General features: G+C 44.0%; 1 protein-coding gene across 2 annotated transcripts in view; it reads right to left on the reverse strand.

Moving 5' to 3' along the window:
• The window catches only part of cdon (cell adhesion associated, oncogene regulated), a 186,197-nt gene that overhangs the window by 89,059 nt on the left and 76,159 nt on the right, over positions 1-20,979 (reverse strand). The window lies entirely within an intron of this gene.

Here is a 20,979-nt window from a genome sequence, read left to right on the forward strand (position 1 = left end):
CTCTTGGGAGAGCCGCAGCCTGACCTCTGGCCTTTCAGCTGCTGCCTGACAACCGGCGCCGGCCTCAACGTTAATAGTAACTCAGGGTCCGGGGTGTGGGTTATTCAGGGCCCGGTGGGTCCGGGGCCCCGGTGTGAGGGGTATTCAGGGTCCGGGGTCCCGTGTGAGGGGTATTCAGGGTCCGGGGTCCAGTGTGAGGGGTATTCAGGGTCCGGGGTCCAGTGTGAGGGGTATTCAGGGTCCGGGGTCCAGTGTGAGGGGTATTCAGGGTCCGGGGTCCAGTGTGAGGGGTATTCAGGGTCCGGGGTCCAGTGTGAGGGGTATTCAGGGTCCGGGGTCCAGTGTGAGGGGTATTCAGGGTCCGGGGTCCAGTGCTGGCCGTTGTGTCAGCCCGCGCCCTCTAGCGGCAAGGTGCTGCACAACAGGCGTGTACCTGGCGACGTGAGTGAGTCGAGGGGAAGGGGAGCACCTCTCTACTCGGGTCATATTCTTGGCTGGTGAATGAGCATCATCAATCTTTGATCCCGCTGGTTGTCTGTAGTGAGGCAAGGCCTGCATTTCAAAAAGATGGTGCAGCAAAATACACTGTTGGGGTTTCTAATCAAAGAATGAGCACCATCTCAATCCGAGATGTTCACTCTGTCTTGGTACATTCCTGCCTCACTCGGCGACCTGTTCCAGGTATAAAAACAGAAAAATGCTGGAAACACTCAGCAAGTCAGATAATATCTACACAAAGAGAAAACGTTTCAGGTCTAGGACTCTTCTTCATCTGAACTCGCCGTTTAATTTCGAATGAAGGACCATAGATATGAAATGTTAACTGTTGCTCTTTCCACAGATGACTCTACAAGTTTACCCATGTCAGTTTCTTGGCAAAACCATAATACACTTCTATGATCTCCTGAATTTATTGCCAATGTTGTTTTGGCCAATTTCCAATCTCAAGCCTCTCTAGGATTCAGTTGACCATTCATTGTTTGTTTGTACGTTATGTAAACAAGACAATATTAAGCCTAACTAGGGTGGATGTGGACAGGATGTTTCCAGCAGTGGGAGAGTCTATGACCAGAGAGTGCAGCCACAGAGTAAAATGATGTACCTTTAGAATGGAAATGAGAAATTCTTAAATACCTTTAGAATGGAAATGAGAATGAATTTCTTTATCCAGAGGGTAGTGAATCTGTGGAATTCATGGCCACAGATTGGCTGTGCTGGCTGATATTTGGTGGCTGTATTATGGTTTTTCAAGTGAAGATTGATAGGTTTGTGATTAGTGAGGGGGTCAAAGGTTATAGGGAGAAGGCAGGAGAATGGGGTTGAGAGGGGAAGAAAAATAGATCAGCCTGAACTGAACGGAACCATGATCGAATGGCAGAGCAGACTCGATTGGCAGAATGGCCTAATTCTGATCCTATGTCTTAAATATGAAGCTTGATAATTGGACCAAAGTCACCAGATGGATGGGAATGAGTGAAGGAGGGGAGGAAACTCAGGGAAAAGAATGTGAAGGGAGGAGTTAGTGGAAGAGTTAATGATATGAAAAGATGGGAGGGGTCCAGGAAAAAGAGCGAGGAGTTAGAAAAGTGAGGTGATGTGGATTGGGGTAGAGAGGGGAGAATGTATGAGAGGCAAGCATGAGGAGAATCAATCCATATTAGTTGGCATGTGTCAGAATGTGTCTATGTATGGGAGCTGTGTGCTGTCAGTAACAGAGCTTTACCTCCAGAAGTGTCTTGAAGAAGGGCCCCAACCTGAAACATTGCCTGTCCATTCCCTTCACAGATGCTACCTGACCAGCTGAGTTCCTTCAGCACTTTGTGTTTTGCTCAAGATTCCAGCATCTGCAGTTCCTTGTGTCTCCGATCTCCAGTCATCTTGGACCTTCTTGCCATTGAACAATAACCTTGTTCTGTCTCATGACCCTGTGGCAGCTAGTATACAATGGCCACTCCATATTGAAGAAAACCAGGCAAAGCCATCTTTGACTCCTCGGTGACAACGGGCTGCCTTAGAAAGACAATATAATGCTTTTAAGTCAGAGGTAGCTGCCAAATCTTATTCTTTAAGAATTTCCATCCATCTTTGGCAAAATAATTTGTTTTCCTATGTCTCACCATCTGAGAGAAAGCAGAACACTCTCCACAAGTTTAATCAATTTTACTTCTCTTGTGCGTGCCAGGTTTGGAAGAAATAAGAGGAAAAACCTGAAAATATTTGGTTACAAACCAGATTTACACATCCTGAGTACAGTTTAAGACATTTTAAATTTGTTTTTCCTGTCAACATTTGTGGTTCTACATTTTTCCGCGATTCATTTCTATAAACTAAGTGATATATCCAAAAAGTTTTCAACATTCACCATTTCAGCTGGTGATCAAAATATGTTCACTCGTTTCCGATGCTCGTAGGATTCTCCTGTTAGCCCCTGAACTGATTGCATTTTCCCTTGAAGCGGTCAGGCAAGGAGGAGAGGTGGCGAGTCGCAAAGCCTGAGGGAGGATTCTGTTCCTCTCCCCAGAGAGACGGAACTGTAGAGCCCAGCATGGTGCTTTCAATCTTCCCCAGAGGGTGGGGAATCCTGCAGATAGAACCAACTAAAGACCCAGCTGGGGTCTTCAAAACACTCCACAATGGTATTTACTACGCTTTTGGATTAGACTTACTACCTAGGCCTCAGTAATGACAACCTGCGGGCTCCGATGTTAAACCAATGACCGATGATTACCTGATTTTAAAGCAACCACTGCACATTCCAGGGAATAACTTTCCTCATGCTGCTGCCCTGTGAATGGGCTTTGCTAAAAGCCCAGCAGACTGCCAATTAAAACAGGCTCACATCCAATGAAACCACCTTCCATTTTCATCCAACTAGACAAAAAAAAAAGCATTTAATCCAAAACTGCCATTGCTCCAGGCAAAGCTTTTCTTCCTTCTTTGAACCTTGGCTCACTTGAAATCAAACTTCATGGAAAAAATAAAATGTTCAGATACAGATTTAGTTTTGGTAGATCTCTTTCTAGAATATGTTTACTTTCGGTACAAGGAATGGAAATACATATTTTGGGCATTTCAAGCGTTACTTATTGGGTCATTGATCAGGTTTCAGAATGAAGTGGTTTTGGGAAGACCTAATCTTGCCTGTGTATAATTGCAAAGCAAGAAGTCTGGGGTTTTGAGCAAAAAAACAAAGTGCTGATGAAACTCATGCGGTCTGGCAGCATCAGTGGAGGGAAATGGCAGACTACATTTTGGGTTGGGACCTATCAATGTGAATACTGAACATCCTGAAGTAAATGAATTACAGGCGTGTCACTACTAACCAGTCCATCTTCATGATGCATTCAATCAGGAAGGTTGGAAGTATCTAGGATGCCTGCCATTCTGGCCATTCCCTCTTCTCTCTTCCACCTTCTGGGAGAAAATTCAGGAGCTTGAAAGACAGGCTGTCCATTCTCCACTGCTATCTGACGCCTAAATCATTCACCTCTTTCACATTTCCTTCTTGGGCGACACAATGACGCAGCTGGTAAAGCTGCTATCAGAGCGCCGGGGACTTGTGTCCGATCCTGAACTTAGGTACTTTCTGTGTGGAGTTCGCACATTCTCCCTGTGACCGCATGGATTGGCTCTGGTTTCCTCCCACGTAGCAAAGACTTGCGGGTTTCTAGGTTAATTGGCCCTAATGTGTAGGGAGTGGATATGAAATTGGTATAACACAGAACTAGTGTGAATGGGTGATCGATGGTCGATGGTCGATGTGGGCTAAAGGGCCTGTTTCCGTGCTGTGTCTCTAAACTTAGGTACTTCTTTATAACAGTTCAGATTTCACCACAATCTTTGCATTATTCTGCTGTTTTGCATACCTTGGTGTATTTAGTATTGTACTTATTGCTTGCTGTATAAGTAAGTAAGTAAGTTTATTGGCCAAGTATTCACATACAAGGAATTTGCCTTGGTGCTCCGCCCACAAGTAACAACATGACATACAGTGACAGTTACGAATGATTCAGAAAACACTAAACATTAATAATAATAAAACATTAATGATAAAACACCATTGATCAAGCATGTGAACCAACAAAATACCAGATCAAAGGGAGGCTACAGATTTTTGGCTGTTGTGTAGAGCAACTACTCGTGGATAAAAACTGGTTTTTATGTCTGGCTGTGGCAGCTTTGACAGTCCGGAGACGCCATCCAGAGGGAAGTGATTCAAAGAGTTTTGGCTGAGCCTCATGCTGACGATATCTCATTGCACCTTGGAGCATAGGACAATTAACTGCTCTGATCTGAAATAAGGGAGAAATATTACATCTGCAGTTTATTTGAACTGAACTGCAGCTTATTATGACTGAACTTTGGTGCCTTCCCTCACAGTGGGAAACTTTCATTCCGCTGTGTGGGGATGTTTATGTTAAAGTCTATTGTGTGCTGTGTCCTTTTTTATTTGTATGGCTGTATGATGACCACAAATTTCACTGTACCAATTGGTGCATGTGACAATTAATGTCTCTTGAATCTATTTTATATCTCCATAATCGCTTCATTGACATTAATTGAAAATAAAAATGAAGATAAATATTAAACAGGTTTCTGAATTGCTGTAATTGCCCATTTTATAGTATCGTACATTCAAGAGTTCCACCTAGGCAAGGCATGGAAGTGGTGGTGGTGGCTAATGTGAGAAAATAGATTTAAGACGATGAGCAGAAGCCAAAATATGTTCTATGTTATCCCACTTTCTCATCCACTCCCTTCACACTGGGGCTAGTTTACAGAGGACAATTAACCGACGAACCCGCATGTCTTTGGGATGTGTATACATGCATTTTAGTAGGAATAACAGGAGGAAGAGGGCAAAATCATGAAGGAGGCACAATAGACTTAAGGCCATGAACAGAAGCCGCAAGATGTTAGGATAATTGGTGCAGCGTTGAAGGAAAGTAAATAAACAAGGACTGGAGTAGGTAGTGTGAGTGGCAAAGATGAGTAACACATAGGGGGTAGCTATGAGTGAGGGAATGGCAAATGTAGAGCCACAGTTTAGATAGACACAAAATGCTGGAGTAACTTGGCAGGACAGGCAGCATCTATGGAGAGAAGGAATGGGCGACGTTTCGGGTCGAGACCCTTCTTCAGATTGACGCCGATGTTAGATGTTCATTGACTCCTGGACCTTGTGGTCCACCTTCAATAACCACCACGTTCCCCTTCCCATCATATCTCATGGAAACCACAAGAGATGTCTTACCTTGCCTTTCATCCCCTTCCCATCGAGGGCCTTAAACCTTGGTTCCAGACAAAGCATTATTTGTATGTCTCTTAATGAGGAGAGGATTAGGCATGTCAATTATGCCCTGCACAGAGTAACGATCAAAGGAGCTCACTCTCCAGGTTTTAATTTAGGAAAATTATTAGCATCCAAAGGTCTTAATGGCATGCTAAAATAAAAGCAACAAAGCATTTCATAGAAAAGGGAGAAGATACTTAGTTGTGATGAAGAATTAATTGAGTTGTGTGGACAGAGATTTTTGACAGTATCTTAATGTTAGGAACATAAGGATTAGGGTAAGGTGTTAACTCAAGACAGGTAAATACTTTTCCATCAAGGATTATAGTTTATTATCATGGGCAGTGCATCCCCATCCTGCAGAACAGATATCCCCCACGTCATTTTAAAATTCTTATTCCAATCACCTTCATTCTTTGATTCTCAATATGCACAGAATCCAGCATGCTTGTTAGTCACTTTATAACCTGTCGTCTACTTTCACAAACGATGTATACATATATATATATAAATACTCCAGCTTGTACCTCTTTCACGATTGTCCCCTCGTCTTCATGTTATTCCTACTAAACTGTGTGACCACACAGCTGAAAGGCATGTGGGTTCATAGGTTAATTGCCCTGTGTAAACTGGCCCTAGTGTCCAGTCTGAAGAAGGGTCTCAACCCGAAACGTCACCAATTCCTTTTCTCCAGAGATGCTGCCTGACCTGCTGAGTTACTCCAGCATTTGGTATCTATGTTCGGTGTAAGCTAGCGATCTGCAGTTCCTTCCTACACCTAGTGTGAAGGGGGTGGATTAGAAAGTGGGAAAGCGTAGAACTAGTGTGAACAGGTGATTAATGGCCGGTGTGAGCTTGGTGAGCCCACGGGCCTGTTTCAATGCTATACCTGCTGTGAACTAAACAAATCTAAAATGCAAACTTCACAGTTCTTCACCCATTTCACCAGGCCTTCCAACCCTAAGGTGATGTTTCTCACACAAGGTCCTACCCTTTTGCCGAGGCAGACGGAAATGAGCCCCATGCACTGTTTTGAACTAAATAGTTTTTCTTATGCCCAACCAATGTTGCAAAGTCAAAATATCTATTATCACCTTGGTGATTGTGTGAGCTGCTGGTTTTCCTGCAACAGTAACTCTTCATCAAAATCGAACATAGAACAGCACAACACAGGAGCAGCTCTTCATCCCACAATGCCCATGCCAAACATGGTGCAAAGTTAAACGAATCTTCTCTGCCTGCACATGATTCATATCCCACCATTCCCTGCATGTAATTATAAAGTAATTGATTGGCTGAAAAAATGTATTTGAGAAACATGAGATGGAATGTCGATTTATTATCCAAGTTCTTTCTCCCTTCAATTTGAAATAAGGAAGGTCCATAATAATGCACTTCATTGCACAAGCTAGAGTTATGGGGTACCAGCTCGAGTTATGGGGTACCATTTCTGTAAGACTCCACTGCCTCATTTGTGAAGGTATAAGTGGAAACATGTTATTGGATTAGAATCATTTTTTTTTAATTACTGTAGAAATTGCACAGTAAGTTGGCTAACCTTTAAGAATTTCCTAAGGTCTCCAAACATCAATCAAATTTCCAAGCTATCTCTTCCAGGGACAAAAGAGATAATTCGGAACCTTTCCGCACGTTTTTTTATACTTGTTATATAATAATTGGAGATAATAAAAAGTAGGTTAAAGTGAGATTCAAGTGGCACAGACGGAGCCAAGAACTTTACACATGGGGATCATTTGACCCATTAAGTTTATATCAGATTAAAAAGAGCTATTGCGCCTATTTCCCTGTTTCCCAGTTAGCCAGGCAGACATAGAGTCATAGAGTGATACAGAGTGGAAACACCCCTATTGGCCCAACTTGCCCAACATGTCCCAGCTACACTCGTCCCACCTGCCCACGTTTGGTCCATTTATCCCTCCACACCTGTCCGATCCATGCACTTGTCTAACTGTTTCTTAAACGTTGGGATAGTCCCAGCCTCAACTGCCTTCTCTAGCAGCTTGTTGCATACACCCACACCACCCTTTGTGTGAAAAAGTTACCCCTCAGTTTCCTATTAAATCTTTTCCCCTTCACCTTAAACCTATGTCCTCTGGTCATCGGTGTGAGACCATCCAAGTGATTTCCTGCCTTCATCTCAGAGTTCCAGACCCTGACCACCCTTGGGTGGGAGAACACTTTTCCTTAACGCCCAATTACCTAGTCATTCACTATCCGATGAGGGACATGAGTCTTTCCCTTCCCATTCACCCTATCCAATTGATGTTCCCCTTTCCGAGCACCGCGGGAAGGAGGCTTTCCCTGAAGAAGGACATGTTGGACAACTGATGGTTTGAACACTGGGGGTTGGTGGGGGCGTACATCTAATTAGAATCCTGCACAGACACTCGCGGTGGAACATGCCCAACATTCAGCTACAGTGCCTGCTGATGGATACCCCCTGCCCTACTCCCTGATCTATGATGGTGCCTGAGGCTGCATCTGTGTGCGTCCTGGTCTGAGCAGCTCACTCACCTGCACTCATTACCTGAGATAGACACAAAAAACTAGAGTAACTCAGTGGGACAAGCAGCATCTCTGGAGAGAAGGAATGGGTCAAAACCCTTCTTCAGTCCAGCTTTTTGTGTCTATCTTCGGTTTAAAGCAGCATCTGTAGTTCCTTCCTACTGCACTGATTCCCCACTCAAGCCTGCACCGTCAGTAATCAGGGCTGTTCCCCAACCTCCTCCCCTCCAGTGAATATCCTAGGAAACCCACGACCCATTCGGGAGTGCACTCAACCAACTCCCTGCCCCTTTGACAAACCTCGCAGGACATCTGAATTTTCAATGTGTTTGTTGAAACTCCTGTGAATAATAAATACCAAACTCATTTAGCTGGTGACATCTTCAAAATTAAGGCAAAGCGAGACTAAGGTCTCCCTTACAACCGAAGGGCAGCGGGCTTGATACCTGGTTCAATGTGTGCGAGATGAACAAGGGGTTTAGAGGTATGGAAACCGTCCCGGGCGCAGGCTGTTCTCAGTGCTCAGCGCTGCGGAGAGAACTGGCTCCCTCTTCACACACTGCTGGGCGACACTTCTCCCTTAGGTCACCATGCCAATTGGACACACACTACATTCACTGCATAATGAACATCAGAACATTGACTGCCGCAGTACTAGATGTGATGGGGGGCATAGCTCTCTTGACAATGGAGGGGGGCTGAATCAATGACACTGTATTAGAGATGACACGAGAGAAAATAGCCAGAGTACTAGCTCGGAACAAGCGCACAAGAGAACAATGATCGGCGTGTTTGTGTCAGACATTTGTATCATGTTTCCAAGCTCAGGCATTAACGGAATAGCGACGTCTAAAATATCAGACAATCGTGTACTCAACGCAGTCTCTCCCCCTCTCCCCCTCTCCCCCTCCCTCTCCTCTCTCTCTATTGCTACACTCTCTCTCGCCTCTCTCTCTCACTCTCTCAGAAAGTAAACAGCTTAAAACTGTTCCCAAGGCAACAGGAAGTGCCAGGACTCAGCACAACGTGGCTCTAAAGGTCTTTATGCATCACTGTTCAGACAAGAGGTGTTTACTCAATTAGTAATTATGGAAACAGCTTGTGCTTTAAAAAAAAAAATGGTTAAGGATTTGACATTTAGATATGTTATTTGAATCGAGTGGAATAAACCATAATCATCACCGTGTCACACCTCACAATCAAAGCTCGCAGTTTTAAAAGACACTGAGTAATTTAATCCGATTGGTGGCGTTCTCAAGAATAAAGGGGTTTGGCTCAATTTGGCTTTATCAAATGTTTACTTGGTGCCACAGCTAAAGTCAAGTGTACTGGTCCGTGACTCTGGAAAGGGATAAGTTCCTCTGCGTAGTTACATCTACATGTAAGTAAAACCTGTTCACCAGCAGAACTGCAGTCCTATTCCCTACCAATGAGGGAACGCCTGATGGCTGTGCTGTAGTTATAGAGTCATACAGTGTGGAAACAGGCCCTTTGGCCCAATATGTCCACACCGACCAACATGTCCCATCTACACTGGTCCCACATGGATAGGACAGGCTTAGTGGGATATGGGCCAAACGCCCCATATCCCACTAAACCTGTCCTATCCATGTACCTGTCTAATTGCTTCTTAAACGTGGTGATAGTCCCTGCCTCAACTACCTCCACTGGCAACTCGTTCCATACACCCACCAACCTTTTTTTTTTTTTGTGTTTAGTTTATTAGAAGTTAATACAGTACAAAACAATACAGTGGGAACTAATTTTAGGTGCCAACTATGTCATAACGTAATACATTCTATGTACAACCTCTAGTTTTATGTTTTTGAAAAGAAAGTAAAAAAAACAAAAAATAGAGAGAAGAAAAAGAGGAAAAATAGATAGTAGAAAATAGAAAAACGTGAAGTGTGTTTTCTCAGAAAAGAAAAAGTGGAAAGTAGAAATAGGAGAATAAGACCCTTAAAAAAGAAATTTTCAAATCTTTATTCGGAGATGTAAATCTATCCACGACCTGACCTGAAATCAGTAATCTTTACTGTACTGCTGCATCACATGATTCCAAAAAGTCGATGAAAGGGGACCAACTCCTTAAGAATTGGTCATATTTATCTATTAGGCAGTCTCATTTCTTCAAGGCGTGCTATGTCCATCATATTCCTAATCCACATTTTAATAGTTGATTATAGCTGTATTTTTCCAAAATGTAAGTATCAATTTCTTTCCAATTATTAACCCATAATTAAAGAATACTTTTTGGTCTTTGTTTAAATTGATATCTTCTACTATTATTCCAAATATAATCCATTCCGTATTAGGTTCTATTCTTGACTTGAAGAGCTTTGTAAATATATCAAATATATCGCTCCAAAATTTATTCAACTTTGTACATCCTACAAATGAATGTGTTAAATTAGCGTTTTGAAACAAACATTTATCGCATCTGGGAGAGACGTTTGGGTAAAATTTATTCAACCTCGTTTTTGAATAATATAGTCTATGTAATAATTTAAATTGAATTAAATTATGTCTTTCATTAATGGAACAATTATGTGTGTTCATCAGATGCTTTTCCCATCTATCCTTCGGGATCTTTCTCATTAGTTCATGTTCCCAATCTTCTCTTAGTGCCTCTGTTGAGGGTAATTCTCTATTTAATATACTATTATAAAAATATGATATTAGTTTTTGTGAATCAGCCTTAATATTCATTGCTTCTTCTAAAGGGTCTAAAAAAATAGTTTGAAATCTATGTATATATTTCTTCATAAAGTCACATATCTGTATATATTTAAAATATTGATTATCCTTCAGTTTAAATTTTGATTTTAATTGTTGAAATGATAACAATTTGCCCAATTCATACATATCTCCTACTTTCCTAATCCCTAGTCTATCCCATTATTTATATGTTTTGTCGATAAGAGATGGGTTGAATGCAGGATTGTTCACTAGTGGGGTTAGTACTGATAGATTATTTAATTTCAAGGATAATTTTATTTGTTTCCAAATTCTTATTGTATTGTGAATAATTGGGTTCTTCTTATATATTATACTATCGGTGAGAGCAGGATCGTTCCTATATCGTGCGGGACACACTCCTCTTTCTCCATTCTTATCCACTCCGACTGGTGAGTGGAACTATCCAACCAGTACATTATGTTCTTCATATGCACTGCCCAGTCTTTTTATGTGAAAAATTTACCCTTCAGATACCTATAACATTTTCTCCCCTTCACCTTAAATCTAGGCCCTCTGCTTCTCAATTCCCCCACTCCGGCCAAGAGACTGTGCGTCTACCTGATCTGTTCCTTGCTTTATTTTATACACCTGCTGTCGGCAACTAAAAGGAGAAGCGGTGCAGTAGGTTTACAATTCCAGCTGCACCTTGTATCAGGGTGATACCTTGATGGTATCTTATCAAAATAAACATGGGAAGTGCCCTGTGCTGTTTATTCATGGGGCACGCTGCACCAACCATAATAATTGACATTTAATTAATTGACATAATAATTAGTGGCACAGTGCAGTTACCTGGAACGATAATATTCGGTTAGCTTTAGGATAGCAGGAGTCAGCGTGAAAGGTAGGGTCTGTGTTCTTTGGAGGGGAGGATACTGGAGGGGAGGATACTGGAGGTGGAGGGAGGGGGGAGGGGGGAGAGGGAAGGGGGGGGAGGGGGAAGGGGGAAAGGGGGGGGGGGGATACCTGATGTTGGTATTAAAACTATGAAGGACATCGTTAGAACAGATAAAAGAAACCATTGTGTAGCAAGGTAACTGCAGATGCTGGTTTACACTGAAGATAGACACAAAATGCAGGAGTGACCCAGGGGAAAGGCAGCATCTCTGTAGAGAAGGAATGGGTGACGTTTCGGGTTGAGTCTGAAGAAGGGTCTCGACCTGAAACGTCACCCATTTCTTCTCTCCGGAGATCCTGCCCGTCCCGCTGAGTTACTCCAGCATTTTGCCTCAATAGGAAACCATTGCCCAAATCAGAGGTATTGAAAACAAGAAGGTATTGGTTTAGGTTAAGGGATAGAAGATTTGGTGGGTGTCTGTGGAGAATTATTTTCATTCGGAATGATTGGAACCTGAAATGTACTGGCCATAGGGTTGTGGAAGAAATGCTCCCAAAAAATTATCAAAAATCTATCAAAAATCAAATGCAAGAGGGCATAGTTTTAGGGTGAGAGAGGCAAAATTAAAAGGTGCGTTGGGCAAGTTTTTTAACACGGAGGTGCCTGGAACTTGCTGCCAGGGGTGGTGGTGGTGGAGGCAAGTACGATAGTGACATTTCAGAGACTTTTGGATAGGTACAGGATACTGAGTTGGATGATCAGCCATGATCATATTGAATGGCGGTGCAGGCTCGAAGGGCAGAATGGCCTATACCTGCACCTATTTTCTATGTTTCTATGTTTCTATGAACATTGGATTTTTAGGAAATGGAGGCATATGGGTTATGTGCAGGTAAGTAAGATTTGGTCCTGGCATCATGTTCGGCACAGGCATTGTGGGCCGAAGGGCCTGTGCTGTTCTATGTTCCAGTTCTGAAGTTTCTTGTTGAACACTTGTATTGACGAACCATACATGTCCAATGATTCAATGGTCTTTATTATCACGTGTACCTCAGTACAGTGAAATTCCTTTTTTTGCACACAGTTCAGTGAAAATCTTACAATGCATCGGCACAATCAAACGTAAGTACAAGTGTGTAGGAATGGTAGATCACACTGAGACAGTACACAAATGTTGTCACGTTTCCCCGACCATTTTGTATGATCCAAGTCCAAAGGTGCAAACAAGTGGGGCTCGCTAGGTTAGATTGATTGATTGAAAGATACAGCATGTAAACAGGCCCTTCAGCCCATCGAGTCCATGCTCACCATCGCTCACCCGCTAGAGGACAATGGGCAAAATGGTGTTAAATGGAATTATTATAGGTGGGCCAGCAGTGGGCGAAGGGCCTGCCTCTATGTTATATAACTTTATAAAACATCTAAGGAGTCGCTGCAAATTTCTGATGTTTTGCATTCAGTGTTGTATTTATTGTTGAACTATATCATTACCGTGAACTGTTTACTCTGTGTGCTTCAAGCAAACAAAGAATTTCATTGCAGCCTGGTGTAAATGACAATAACCTAATCTGAATCTGAATCTAGAGTGCCACTGTTTCTCTTTGGAGTGTCAGTGGTACATTCTGTTGTGATACTGTCAGCTGGAGCTACTGTTAGCCTCTGCTGTGTTCACTGCTAAGTCTCTGCTGCAGCATTGTCAGCTATTGCAGCATTAGCTACACTGATATAATATATGTATCCGGTTTACCATTCCTAACATCCCAGGTAAAGCTGCCAGTCTCTGGAGCATCTGTTTAGTTTAGTTTAGTTTAAAGATACGGCGTGGAAACAGGCCCTTTGGCCCACCGAGTCCGCGCTGACCAGCGATCCCCGCACACTAACACTATCCAACACACACTAGGGACAATTTACAATCGAAGCAAGCCAATTAGCCTACAAACCTGTACATCTTTGGAGTGCGGGAGGAAACCAGAGCTCCCGGAGAAAACCCACGCAGGTCACGGGGAGAACTTACCTACTCCCTACAGAAAAGCAACCGTGGTCAGGATTGGACCCACGTCTCTGGTGCTGTAAAGCAGCAACTCTACTGCAGTGCCACTGTGCCACCCTGTTAATTGGCAAAGTGTCGCCGTTTGCCCCCCCAGGTCTCAATATTAGCCCCTGGGACTGATACTGTTAACTTGCCAAGTGTCAGTTTTATTCTCAGAGGCGGTGGTGCTTTGCTCTGGGTAGCAGCCAGAGTGATTCAGACACTTGATGAGCTCATACCTGATCAGCTTGAGCCACCTGCGGAGGTTGATGTTCATTCTGTCAATCTTCCGATGACCTGCTTTAACTTTAATGGGTTTTCTCGTGGCTGATCACTGCTTTCTGAGAGGCAGTTAAGAAGCAGCAGCATGAAGCCAAGCCTTCCCTTTGAAGAGGCAGAGGCATTCTTGCAGACTGACAGTTTTTTTGCATATACTGTACTTCAGGGGATTGAAGCCTGGAGTCCTGGGGCCCAGAGTTCTTTCAAGCTGAGACAAGCCAAGACCAGCATAAAGTGAAAGATTATTACTTCTGCCTTCTCCGCACCAACCTTAAACTCAGCCCCTCTCATGACTGTTAGCTGCGTTGAAAAACCAATGCTTGCAGCAGCAGCTCGGAAACGAGTTTCTGGAATTCTTGGGAGTGAGCAGTGCCCTGCTTATTCCCCATAAAAATATTAGTCTCGGCTTGGTGAATTCACGTCAGACACAATAAGGCAGTGACACAGTCCAGAACCCCAGAAATTATTTTGCTCAGTGAAATATTTCCACGCACTCTGCAAGAGCAGAGTTTTATTGGAAGAGTGTGCATTTGGGAAGGTTGGTGAATTGCTTCAGGTTCCTACATGTGTATCGTATGCTTCGAAACATGTGCACCAGCATACAATGGCACGCAATACAAAATTAAATATCACTCTGTAAAAGTCAATTGTGCATTGTATGGCACATAAATTCCACCTCCACTGAGGACTGCTTGAAAATATCTTATTTATTTACTGTGGCACAGTGGCGCAGGGGTAGATTTGCTGCCTCACAGCGCCGGAGACCCGGGTTCGATCCTGACTATGGGTGCTGCCCGTCCGGAGTTTGTACGTTCTCCTCGTGACCTGCGTGGGTTTTCTCCGGGAGGTGCGGTTTCTTCCCACACTCCAAAGATGTGCGGGGTTGGAGATTAATTGGCTTCGGTAAAATTGTAAGCTGTCCCCAGTGTGTAGGATAGTTGTAGTGTATGGGAGTCGCTGGTCGGCCAGCGCAGACTCAGTGAGCCGAAGGGCCTCACTGTTCCGGCGCTGTATCTCTAAAGTAAGGTAATGAACATTGCTCTCTAAGACACAGGGCATGAAGTCAGTATTTGGATCCACCTACAGGTAGGTCTCCATGAAGTTCTTACCTTATCCAAGCTGAAGATGCCTCTAGGGCACCTTGATACCAGCCACTGGGCTGATCACAACACCAGTCTAGCTCTCCGCCACAACCCTTAGGGTTGATAGTTTATATCCTCCCATCAACTAGTTTTAATCCTAACACCAAGTTAACTAGTCACAACTCTTGGACTCCTTCCCTCCCCATGTCCCAATACAGTCATGGGTTCACGATCACAATGAAGCTCTTATCCTCTCCTACTTCCAATGGGACTCTCTTAGTTTTGAGTCCAGCCCCAAAACAAATGATTTACCTGAGAAAAGACTTCTGTGAGCGAGTGCTCTGATGAGGACAATGGCTTGAGCTTTGTCTGTTTTCGAACATTCTGGAACGTGTCATTAATCACCAACAATCACCACCATTCGCGTCATGCCCTTGTCTTGCTGCTACCATCAAGCAGGAAGTAGTTTCCTTTAGTTTAGTTTAGAGATACAGCATGGAAACAGGCCCTTCGGCCCACCGAGTCTGCGCTGACCAATGATCCCCGTGCACTATCATTATCCTACACACACTGGGGACAATTTACAATTATACCAAAGCCAATTAGCCTACAAACCTGCACATCTTTGGAGTGTGGGAGGAAACTGGAGCACCCGGAGAAAACCCACATGGTCACGGGGAGAACGTACAAACTCCATACAGGCAGCACCCATAGCCAGGATCAAACCCGGAGACAAAGAAAACATAGACATAGACATAGAAAATAGGTGCAGGAGTAGGCCATTCACCCCTTCGACCCAGCACTGCCATTCAATATGATCATGGCTGATCATCCAGAATCAGTACCCTGTTTCTGCTTTCTCCCCATAACCCTAGATTCCTTTAGCCCTAAGAGCTATACCTAACTCTCTCTTGAATACATCCAGTGAATCAGCCCCCACTGCCTTCTGTGCCAGAGAATTCCACAGATTCACAGCTCTCTGGCTGAAAAAGTTTTTCCTCATCTCAGTCCTAATGCCCCTGTCCCACTTAGGAAACCTGAACGGAAACCTCTGGAGACTTTGCGCCCCACCCAAGGTTTCCGTGCGGTTCCCGGAGGTTGCAGTTGGTTGCCGGAGGATGTAGGTAGTGGAAGCAGGTAGGGAGACTGACAAAAACCTCCGGGAACCGCACGGATCCTTGGGTGGGGCGCAAAGTCTACAGAGGTTTCCGTTCAGGTTTCCTAAGTAGGACAGGGGCATAAATGACCTATCCCATTTTCGTAAACTGTGACCGCTGGTTCTGAACTCCCCCAACATGGGGAACATTTTTCCTGCATCTAGCCTGTCTAATTCCTTAAGAATTTTATATGTTGCTATAAGATACCCCCTCATCCTTCTAAATTCCAGTGGATTCCAGAGACGATGGAAGGCAGACACACTGAGGGCAAGTCGGTAGGGAGTTGAGATGAAATCAACGCAGAAGATAAAAGTGGTGGCTGTGGACAGAGAGCAGGTGCTTTGCAAAATAGTCACCAAACCTACACTTGGTCTTACCGACATAGAGGAAGCCGCATTAATGGAATTTGTGTTGTAATTCCACAAATATTGTGTTTGCCTGACTTTATAGGTTTCCTTGTGATCGAGAGCAGGCAAATGGCTAAACATTCTGACTCTTATGTATTTATAAACTATATATAATCAAAAGCTCTGTGAGTCTAGGACAAGAAATGAGGTCTGGTTAATTGGACCCCCTGGGACAACTCTGCTGCGCATAGAATGGAAATTTAGTCATTGCTTCCAGAAACTGATGATTTAGAAGCTCTGACCTAATTTTTCCAATGTTCTCTTTATTGGCCTCTCATTATACACCTGAGTAAACGCAACATGTTGAAAAGGCTCGTGCACACAAGTCTTTGCGCCATTATCCTTCTTCTCATCACCTCATATTGCATTTCTGTCTCCTAATGTTTCATTACAACTCAAATCCCCCCTCAAACCTCTGCCGTTCCCCTCAGCTCAGCACCCCTTCCTAAATTTGTTTATTTATTTATCTCTTCTGCCTTTTTTCAACAATAGGTGCGATTCATAGCTTCTTACTTCTATTCCTGCTCTTAGCCCTACTCTATCTCTCCTTCTCACTGCACCTCCAAAGACCTACAGGTTTGTAGGCTAATTGGCTTGGAAAATTTGTAAATTTGGCCCCAGTGTGTGCAGGATAGTGTTCGTGTGTAGGCGCAGACTCGGTGGGCCAAATGGCCTGTTTCCACGTTGTATCTCTAAACTATTCTGAACTAAAGCTTTTAAAATCTTCAAACAATCTTCATATCATCTTTCTCGACTCTCTCCCACAACTGAATATCAATTTCTTTATTTCTTACTGTTTTATTTTCCCATATTATCTTCAGTTTAAGGCATGTTTTTTTCCAATAAGAAAATACTGTATAAGGGTTCTGCTAAAAAAATAAACCTCATGATTGTTTTTTCTGGTTAGTGTCCATATCTTTGACAATAATTCAATATACCATATTCTGGCAGTTAGAAACAGGTTTCAGTTCAATAAACAATTTACCTACTCATTGAGACAGGTCCTTCAGGCTGTCTAATCAGCAACAGCATTTTTTCTGTCAAAATATTTATTTCTTGCCCTTTAGACTTTAGAGAAACTGCATGGGAACAGGCCCTTCGGCCCACTGAGTCCTTACCAACCAGCGATCACCCCATACACTAATATTATCCTACACACTATGGGTTAATTTACAAGTTTTACCAAAGCCAATCAACCTACAAACCTGTTTAAGAAGGAACTGCAGATGCTGGAAAATCGAAGGTACACAAAAATGCTGGAAAAACTCAGCGGGTGCAGCAGCATCTATGGAGCGAAGGAGATAGGCAACGTTTCGGGACGAAACGTTGCCTATTTCCTTCGCTCCATAGATGCTGCTGCACCCGCTGAGTTTCTCCAACATGTTTGTGAACCAACAAACCTGTATGTCTTTGGAGCGTGGGAGGAAACTGGAGCTGCTGGAGAAAACCCGGGGTCATGGAGAGAACGTACAAACTCCGTACAGACAGCACCCGTAGTCAGGATCGAACCCGGGTCTCTGGCGCTATAAGGCAGCAACTACCATTCCACCAGGTATTTCTCCATACCTAAAAGACTATAATCAATAGGCAATTCAATTTCCACAGCTCGTTGATTGACCTGATGCTGTTGTGTTGAAAGAAGAGGCAAGGTTTTCTTTAAGCTTGGCCTTGGCTACGTGCAGAGGGAAAAATAACTTGGATTTATATAGAGCCTGATCTCTGGACATTCAGAGCATGATAGACATTCAGACACTCAGTCTGAAGAAGGGTCTCAACCCGAAAAGTCACCTATCCCTTTTCTCCAGAGATGCTGGCTGGCCTGCTGGATTACTCTGGTATTATGTGTCTATCTTAGATAGTATGCAAGGTTGTGAAGGGCCAATTGCTCCCTTGGAATAAATCAACAAACATTTTACATCGTCAGGACTCCTGACCATTTGTCTTCACTTGGGGTCCCAGCTATCTCCTTGAGAATGATTGTTGACATGTGAGTGTGTTGGAGAGGGTGCTTTAGATGGGTTAATCTGTAGAGGGGAGCCATGTGTGTTCTCTCAGTGAGTGGGTTGTTACAGAACGTGGGTTTCAATTGAGCTTTCTGTTGATGAAGAGTCCTTGGCTTCTGGAGAAAGTACAGTAGATTAGATTAGATTAGATTAGATTAGATTAGATTGGATTGGATACTTTTATTGTCAGTGAGATGCTTGATTTGGCATAAAGGGCACTGACAAAGTTACAAGTACTGAAGATAAGACACAAAATGCTGGAGTAACTCAGTGGGACAGGCAGCACCTCTGGATAGAAAGAATGGGTGACGATTCGGGTCGAGACTCTTCTTCAGACCGAGAGTCAGGGGATTTTTCACACAGAATGGTGAATCTCTGGAACTCTCTGCCACAGAAGGTAGTTGAGGCCAGTTCATTGGCTATATTTAAGAGGGAGTTAGATGTGGCCCTGGTGGCTAAAGGGATCAGGGGGTATGGAGAGAAGGCAGGCACGGGATACTGAGTTGGATGATCAGCCATGATCATATTGAATGGCGGTGCAGGCTCATGGCCTACTCCTGGACCTATTTTCTATGTTTCTATGAGAGGGAAATACAGAGATAAGGAAGTGTAAGGTGTGAAAAGGGACATGAGAGGAGGTGGAGATGAAGGAAAATGTAGAATAGATCTATCTTCGGTTTAAACCAGTATCTGCAGTTACAAGTACTCCTTTTTTGCCCCAATGGTCCCTCCTCCCCTCCCACCTTGGCTCTGTACATGGTGATAGTTGAGTACGTGGGAGAGTGCTGGGGCAAGGCACTGCTGCCTTCTATCTGACTGTCAGCATGACGCCAGCCTCTTGTGGCTTCTCAGAGTTTACTTTTCAAATTTAATGTGGCAGCTTGCTTTCCAATCAGACACCCGACACTGAATGCGGAGCAGCCCAGCTCCCTGGGCACCGGCTGTGCAGAACCGAACACCTCCAACAACGTATTAATTTTCCAAAATGCTCTGAGTCTTTAACGATGCATATCCCAGATGTCGGCACCGTTCGGTTTCCTCCTGTCCCCGATGCACTTTCAACTGATAAATCCAAGCTGTCGGGTGTTACCAGGCCTCTGAAGGGTTCCGCTCTCCGTAAAGCAAGCCAGACGCCCCATAGCTGTGGGTAATCATGGCCTGCACCATGGGGAACCGACGGCATCACCACTGCCTGCCCGTGTTCCCGCTGACTGCAAGGCAATTTCATGTACACAGAGCTTTGGTCTCACTGTGCATAATTCAACACACCTGGTTCAAGCTGCAGGTTAGACTGTGGAGAGTAGACTTAGGAGATACAGCGCGGAAACAGACCAAGTCCACGCCGACCAGCGATCACCCCGTACACGAACACTATCCTACACTCTACGGACAATTTACAATTATACCAACGCTGTGGAGTCTGTGGAATTCTCTGCCTCAGAGGGCGGTGGAGGCCGGTTCTCTGGATACTTTCAAGAGAGAACTAGATAGGGCTCTTAAAGATAGCAGAGTCAGGGGATGTGGGGAGAAGGCAGGAACGGGGTACTGATTGGGGATGATCAGCCATGTTACTCCAGCTTTTTATGTCTGTCTTCTGATCTCTAAAGTCTAAAACTGAATCGCCCTCCTCTCCATCTCCAGCTACAGTGACTGAAGCCACCAACACACTGGGCACCCCACAGTCATTACTGGGCAGCATGAGCATCTCTGAACACAACCTCTATGAATGCCACTGTTAGCCTTAAATAGAACAGCAGGTCAGTGCTACAATTAAGGGCACTAGATGCTGGTGTAACTCAGCGGGTCAGGCAGCATCTCTGGAGAGACCCTTCATCAGACGTCCTCTACACATGTTGTCCAGAGATGCTGCCTTACCCGCTGATTACTCCAGCACTTTGTGCACTTTTATTTGTGGTAAACCAGCATCTGCAGTTCCTTGTTTTTACATTCAGTCCTACAATTGTTCCTGGGCTTTTCAAACAGCACAATTAATTCACTGCTGATCACTACTGAGAGGGTGAGAACAGGTGTCATCTGATTTTTTATCACTCCCTAATTGAATAGTACTTTGCATTTTTGGGTTGCGGCCAACCTGAAACATCGCCTCTCCATGCTCTCCAGAGATGCGGCCTGACCCGCTGAGTTACTCCAGCACTTTCTATTTTTTTGCCCAAGATTCCAGCATCTGCAGTTCCTTTTTTCTAATCCTTTGCTGTTCATTTGCTAAGCCTGTCATTGGATGGTGACATGGGGCAGCCCTCCGCGTCTACATAACAAACTATCTTTGCTGCGATGACACTTTTAAAGGAAGGAGAAGAGTTCTTATTAAAAGTAAGCAAGTGGCTGACATGTCAGGAATGGTGAAGTCTGGTTTGATTTTCATGCTGGACACCTGCGATATCTCCAGGTAGAGAAGATGCCATTGAACTAGCCAACAGCTGGTGGAGAATAAGCTCAGCATGCCCCAGGTGCCTTCAGAAATTCCCTTCCCTCAGAACTTGGCTTATGTTGGCTCAGACAGGAGCACATTGTGTGGGTGGAATGGGAACACAGCTTGTATGTGAAGGCTTTGCATTTTTTGAGAGAAATTTAAGAGCTGGTATGAAATTGGAGACTTTGGCAGCAT

Source organism: Amblyraja radiata, chromosome 33 (assembly GCF_010909765.2).
Source record: "Amblyraja radiata isolate CabotCenter1 chromosome 33, sAmbRad1.1.pri, whole genome shotgun sequence".
Classification (NCBI taxonomy): Eukaryota; Metazoa; Chordata; class Chondrichthyes; order Rajiformes; family Rajidae; genus Amblyraja; species Amblyraja radiata.